This window comes from Gouania willdenowi, chromosome 11 (genome assembly GCF_900634775.1).
Source record: "Gouania willdenowi chromosome 11, fGouWil2.1, whole genome shotgun sequence".
Taxonomy (NCBI): domain Eukaryota; kingdom Metazoa; phylum Chordata; class Actinopteri; order Blenniiformes; family Gobiesocidae; genus Gouania; species Gouania willdenowi.
In genome coordinates, this window is record NC_041054.1 from 17,016,377 (window position 1) to 17,022,766 (window position 6,390).

Here is a 6,390-nt window from a genome sequence, read left to right on the forward strand (position 1 = left end):
TTCTAAACATGCTGAAACCTCACTTTCTGGTGAGTTCACTGTCACTACGTTCACACTGCAGGTTTTTATGCACAATTTAGATTTTTATTTTGTTTTTACATTTTTGTGTGTGGCTGTCCATATTACATATTAAATGTGTCTTCAATCAGTTTGGAGTATGAAAAAAATGTGACCATGAAGTCACGCGCTTGCGCAAAAGAGGTCCTAAGGTAACACATGACCACACGGTGTTTACAGTAATAAATATGGAGGCGTCCAGTGTAGGACTGTGTGTCGCACTGAGAAAGTTTATTTCCTACAGAAGTCAGCACTTCATAACTTTAAGGAGAGTGCAAAAGAAGGGGGCCAGGTTGCTGTTACGCTGCTACATCTGTTCAGAGGACTGTTTGGATGGTAGTAACGTAGGAGTCATCAGTGGTGGGATAGGTATGCCAGCGGCTTCAATGACGCAGAGCTCATCAAAATTAGGGATATTGCAGCCTTGAATATTGACCAATATCGATCCGATACGATATCAGCACGAATCACACATACTTTTTTACTCTTATATTGTAGTGTGGGGTGTTAGAAAAGGTTTGATCAAGTGATGTTACTCAAACAGAGAACAATAGTCAACAATTCAAGTTCACTTCAGTTATTTGTTACTGTCAGTACTGTATATGGTGGGAACAACTGAGGGCGGGGACAAAAACAACAAAAACTTATCGGAGCGTTTATATCACAAATCTTAGATGCAGTCCGATAAAATCCGATATTCGTTTTCTGGCTGATATCGGACCGATGTTCGATATCAATATCAGATTGGGACACCCCTAATTAAAATCTGATTGTGTTGTTCGGACTGTTTTTAACAGATTGGATACAGGTCACATATGGGCAAAAAGACTTGATTTGGGTTCGCATTGGCCTGCAGTGTGAACGTAACCTGTGTGCTCTGTTGTGGAACTTTTTTTTTTTTTGGCGAAGACAAATGATTAAACAAACAAACAAATCATAATTTATTGTTACATTTGTCTGTTGACTAATAAAATGCGCTTGTAGAGCTGTTGTATAAAAGCAATATCACACTTGAGGTCATGGTTGTGTGAAATATCAGCACTGGTGTGATTATCTCTGGCCAAATCACACCAGTGCTGATATTTATTCACAAAAGCACTCCCTCTCATGTGATTAGGAAATTGCAAAAGCTTTAAAACTGATCAAGGTTGGATGGCGTGGATGTTTACAAATATTTGACCCTCCTGCTTCCCGTAGCAGCTCAGAGCTTTGTTTGTTGGCAGTGGCTGTATCAATATACCGACATTCCATCCGTACGCAGCACCCAATTTGGCCAATTTATGTCACGTGATAGGTCAGTCATTGGCCAGTTTAGGTCACGTGACTAAGACTAAACCTTATCCTAAACCTAACCCTAACCATAACCCTAAGACGCTACGTACTTGTTCTTCGGTAACTGTACCAATAGCACCAGGGGTTTTCCGTTATGGCAACCGTACCGCGGGCACTCAGCAGTCTCATAAGTCTGTTATTTGTTATTTGTTAAAAATCGGCATACACCCGCCGTGGAAGCATATACTGTAGACTGTCAGCGAAGGTGGAATTACATTGTTAGAGACTTTAATGCCATAATCTACGTTGCTGGGCTTTTAAATGCTTTTTATCCATATGGATCATTTTATTCTCTCCTACCTGTTGTTTAACTTAGTGATTTACAACTGCCAGCAAGTCTGTCCCTCTATTTTAAAGTGTATCTCCCATATTAAAGCACATGTATCAAGTGCCGTATGATGTATCATGTAGAACATAATAAACAATAACACTGCTTAATTTGAGTTTTACTCTCTCCTTTGCAAGTTGCAAGAGGTTGCTGAACATTTCAAGCTGCATTTTGGCAGGTCCATAATACAGCTTATGTTACAATAATAATAATAATAGTAATAATAATAATAATAATAGTAATAATAATAATAATAATAATAATAATAATAATAATAATAATAATAATAAACAGTTAAGGTGGTACATTTGTTTTCATTCCTTATTTGTGAAGCAAAACTGGAAACTTTATATATATATATATATATATATATATATATATATATATATATATATATATATATATATATATATATATATATATATATATTTTTATTTTTTTTTTTTTTTTTTTTATTTTAATTGTTTTTGCCCCACCTGACAAAAATCTGAAACTCTGCCTATGAGTGACACCAGACTGTTGGTTCCTGATTCAACGCTTTCAATGGTACACCCAGGGATTCCAGGAACCCAGTCCCTCTAGTCGAGGGGTGACTTTGGGTAATTACTTCACAGACTCTGCTTAGATCAACAGGATGTCTCAGATAAGATGAAACTTGTGTGTGAACCCTGGATGATGGAAGATAATGAAGATACACAATGATTAGCCTTAAGATTGATGCCTTCCATTTCATTGAAAGCCTTGATGCTGTTGAAAGCCATGATTACACATGATGACTTTTGATGTCTAATATATATAAAAAAAAAAAAAAAAATCATCTGAGTGCAAATTTCATACAACATCCTCTTCTTCTTAATTCAAGTGTATATTAATATATACAGTATATAGTGTGCAAACTTTCTCTCATCACATAAAACCCATTTCTCATCCCTGCACTGCACTCACACATTTGTATACGCTGCATTTCTGGACTGCCCTACAACAGAGCTGCAGTGTTACCATGACGCTATACTCTGGTCAGTCATCAAGGATGGCTTGTTGAAATTCAGCTCATCTCTTCCCTTTCTCCCTGAGTTTTCTACCAGCCTCTCATCCCAGCCCCTGCCCCCCCCACAAGCGTGGTAAAGCGCTCTGCTTTTGTTAACAGTATTACATAAGTGCCTGAAGAGAGACACAAAGACAAAAGAGGTCAAAGACTACACACACACACACACACACAGTAACTCAACTCATGTGTATAATACACAGTTAATCCTCTGTATATCATTTATTTTGTGCCTTTTAAAATCTGGTATAAAATGATTGAGAACCTTTTCATTCTTTCCCTCTTTTCACCACACACATACACACACACACACGCACACGCACACACACACTCTTTGCACATACTTCACCCATGCACTTGATATTACACTGAAGAGAGCAGATTAAGGCAGGGATTGGGATAAAAGGGAAAAAGTACGAAGTAATAATGGAGTGTGTGTCTCATTCCTTAAGGTGTATTGACCAGAGTTGAGGTTAATTATCAGGTAATTGATAATTTATCACAATTATGTCGTAATTATATTGTAATTGTAATTGTCATGGACATTCTATTAAAAAATTATCAATTATAATTCAACACAAAACTGGGGAACATGTTACAGTCCTATGTACAATTCTACACATATGTAGTCAACAATTCTTAAATTCATATCAAGCTTCCCGACATTTTACCATAATATATTGAAATCTAGGTATACTGACACAAAAAAAACTCAAAAATATTAAAACCTATATTTTCATTGATTATGAAGCCTAATAAGGCAACCAATAGATAGAGGAGAAAATTGATGCTATATATTTGTTGTTAGTGTATTTGTAAGCTGATTTAGGACCCATTAGCATAACATATGCTAACACAAGAGGAAGGTTACGTTTTATGTGGTTATTCATTTCAGAATCAATTAAATCAATTTGAATTTTAGAAATTCAGAACGTAATTGTGAAAAATGATGGTCACTGTAATTGTAATTGAAGATGTAATTGTAACTGAAAATGTAATTGAAAGTAAAGCAAAGTTAGGTAAATATAGTCTGAGTTGAGAAGACACAGTGGTAACGTGTTTGGGTGTGAGGTATAGCATCAGTTCAGTGTTTTGACATGAGGTTTGCACTTTGTTCTGCTTGTTTTAACTCACTCAGACCATGCTCTTTGACTCCCACTTAGTCTGCCATGCATAATTTGCACATTCTGAACCTACTGTAGAACACCCGCACACGCGTGTCCACATAGCTACACCCCTAGGCACCGGCAGCATGAATGCATCAATATCATGCGGGAGGATGCAAATATGCATAAAGATTTTTTTTTACCGCCTGTGACATCCACTAATCTGCAAATGTGTGCACCCTCAAACAAACGCCCCCGCAGACACAAGCATGCACCTGCTTTTGGCTGGCCCATTAACCACGCTGAGGAGGAGAAGAGTCAGGGTGCAGTGAAGTGTCTCCTATTCCGATAATCAATCATACGTTAGCCAGACAGCGCGTTCATCTGGGGAAGGTGCATCAGCAAGGAAGACAGGAGGACATCACAACGGGGTCAGAAAAAAGAGTGTATCAGAAGGATCTTTAGAAATGATGGAAAAATGCTAGCGTAGGTTTTAATAGCTTATCAAAATAATAGTGTGTGTATTGTGTGTGTCTCTGCCAAGCGTCAGATATTGGCAGTTATCTGGACAAGTGATCCTGATACCATGATCATTCATCATACCAAATTTATATCACCATTAATAACAACACAGTTCAAATGTATGGGCACCCCCAGTTTTTATTTTGAAAAATCATGATGAAATTCACAATCCGGTTCATATCCTGTAGGGTATTTAAAAAAAAACCCGACATAACTGACTCAAATTTCATAAAGATTGGTCAATAACAAACCAAGATATGACTTTTTAAAATGTCCCATATATGGGAGACAAGAATTTTTTTCATTTATTTATGTATTTATTTTGTTTTTTAACTGATTTAGAATCAGTATATTGATACGGACCTACCATGGTGTAAGGTCGATCTACGGTTAAAATATTGTACTTTTACCTCCTTTGAAGTGGTAAAAGAATAATCAGGGTTTCTAATTAAACTGTTCCGCTTGTTGTTTTTTTAGCCTCCCTTTGAAAATAATGTAAAATTGACCATATATGAGTTTTTAAAATTCTGTAGTGTTCAACTTCTATGAATTCACCCGTGACCATGCACAGACTAATATTAATTTAAAAAGATTGATGAACCATGTATGTAATACTCTTCAGCCCCACCGGACCTGCCTGCAGGGGCAGCTCAAGCCTGCGTGACTCTCACGGGTCTAAATGTAGTAAAAAATGAATTAAATCACACATTCTATACCTCTCCTGGAACTCAGCTAAAACTGTAGCCAACCCACATTCAGAACAGAAGACCACAGCACACACACCAGCCCATTTTCTTCAAAGAGGGAAAAGTCGACAACTCCGCAAGCTCTGCCTTTTTCCAGTCCTATGCTTCACAAAATAAACACAGAGCTCTATAACAAGATACTACGTGAAACTACAGGCCAAGCTGAATCCACTGATATACAGGCTGGGTGTGTTACGTGCCGAAACAACGCCACAAAATCTGGAAATACACAGCGGAAAAAGTCAGCAATGATGACAAATTGTGCCTTTCCTTTGTTGTTCTTAATAAAATTTGTTCCAATGAGCATAAAACTTTGTATTTTGATAAATCCAAATTGTGTTGTCAGATAAATACCACCATTACAACATTCAGGCATTTCTCAGTAGAGAAATGCGTCCAATGAGGGGCATAGCACTTGTGCGTAAATTGGCCGGTCCCTCCTTTATACAACTCTGAGTGGCCCACTCCCATAGTGTTTGATATCACCAATTACTACGGGTTCTGAGCTTTACAACACTGTGTCACTCATTTTGATTGATCAAAGCATTGCTGACTAACACCGATGCTTAACGGCATCAAAGAGTGGAATGAAAAATAGCATTACGCCTGGCACAGCAGAAACCTGAATAAAAATAAATATGTTTAATTCAAGCCAAATTACAACACCTAGTGGTCAAGGATAAGACAAATAATGATTGTAATCAATTTGACTGACATATTACAGTTACACACTTGTGGAAAACTTTACCACAGTTGTGGCAAAGTGGGCTTCCACCTTAACTTTTTTGTACAAAAACATGTGTATTTGGCCTAATGTTTATTATTATCACCAAACTTGCTGTAGTTGATGTCCATACATTAGTTCAAATATTTCTGCTTTTGTAGCCTTCCCTACTGAGAATTAGCTTTATATTTGATGTCAATCATTATGTTTTTTTGGGCGGACTTCAGATTTCTGTATTTAAAAATTGAGCATAGCGTTAGTTCAGGCAGGCCGCGGACGTCAAGCCAGCCACACTTCCAATCAACCGACGATCCAGATTGGCTCCCTATCCTATTGGTCAAAGCATACAGGAAGCACTACTTAAACTGCGACAGCTGCCTCTTACGACCTCAGCAAGCATCTTGCAACCCACAACAACCCCAACTCCTTCAGGTCAGTATGTATCCAACTAACTGTGTGTCATTTTTGTCATTAACATATGCTCTGATCTCTTCCAAGGGTTTCTGCTAACCGCTCTCCTTGCTTTAGCC